Below are 1,439 nucleotides of genomic sequence, written 5' to 3' on the forward strand. Positions count from 1 at the left end.
GAGCGACGGCTGCGGATCCCTCTGTAACAATGAACAAATAAACCCTGTGTAAGCGTGCGCCTGCCCGCGGGAACGGCGCGCTCTGGGGAAGCCCAGAGGTGGCGCGCGAGGCGCCGTGAAGGAGCCTCCAAAAGCCCTTCAGCCTCTCACAGAACTGCTCAGAGTTTCACCCAAAAGCTGGGCTTCGCGGCCATCCACCCCAAAAGGGAGGGAGGGCACCTCCTGCCCCCCACAGCCCCATGCACAGGGCCATATGCGGGGCTGGCGTGTGCTCTTCGGGCTGGTGTTCCAAAACACCATAATTTGAGGGATGTCTTTAAAAAATGTTTTATTAATGAAAATGATTTTTTAAAAATTATTTATTAATTCATTTATTAGTTAATTTATTGATTGTATACACAGCAGCTCTAATACGGGATGGATCATGACAGCGCCATGGCCGCCAGTCGCTCCAGCAAGGGCTGACCCCGTCTCAGCTGCCCCTGCGGGTGGAAGGGTCCACACACCTGAATCAAGGTTTGGAAAGTGGCTGCTTTTTAAGAAAAAAAGGCTGGGAAGTTTGGAGACAGATGGTGAAAGATGGCTTGAAAAGACTGGTATTGGCGTAGTCCACAGAGGGGAACACAATAAAAATAGCAAATGGAAGAGAATAAAAAAAAGTCAGGCATTCTACTGCATAGTCCTGATACTAGATCCAGAGCCGTTAATAATAAAGTGAACGGCACTGCACTTACTTTGTTAAGTGGAGGGGTTCTTTAAACAAACCGCAGATGATTTTTGGAATCTGCTATGCATTTCAGACCTTAGCAGAGCTTTAGAAAAGAATGAATCTTCTAAAAAGGATAAGGAGAAAGGCACAAGTGTTAAAGGTTAACTCAAAAGTTTAGAATGCTTACATACTAGATGTACTTTGTAAATAAGGAGAGGAACATTTAATCATCTGCAATCAGAAGAATGTATAGTTAGCATTCTTAGAACAAGGGCATCCTGGAGCAAGTAGGCCTGGAAAGGACAGATAATCAAGATGTTTTAAAACATCTGAAACTTGGCAAGGAAGCTCAAGGTCTGTGTATGCTTAACTGAACTATTGGCATTATAATACTAAAAATCACACCCCCAGGTCAAAAGACCCTTGCGCGGGCGAAGCCCCTTCCTCACAGGACACGCGTAGTACAACGAAAGGACGCTGTAGTTTTAAGTGTATGCGAGGCTCACGGGAACCAATAAGAAAAGAAAGTGATTAAGCATAATTGCAAAATAACTGATAACTGTTGCTCCGAGTGTATAAAATGCTGCTGCGTGTTAACCCAGGGGTGCTTGATTTGTGGGAAACCACCTCGCACCCAGGATTGCGCAAACCTGAAATAAATAAGCAATGTCTCTCCTGAGTGTGTGACAATTGACTTACTGCACACCGGGCCACGAATCTGCTTTTCGGA

The sequence above is a fragment of the Egretta garzetta genome, unplaced genomic scaffold (genome assembly GCF_000687185.1).
Source record: "Egretta garzetta isolate BGI_Z169 unplaced genomic scaffold, ASM68718v1 scaffold108, whole genome shotgun sequence".
Classification (NCBI taxonomy): domain Eukaryota; kingdom Metazoa; phylum Chordata; class Aves; order Pelecaniformes; family Ardeidae; genus Egretta; species Egretta garzetta.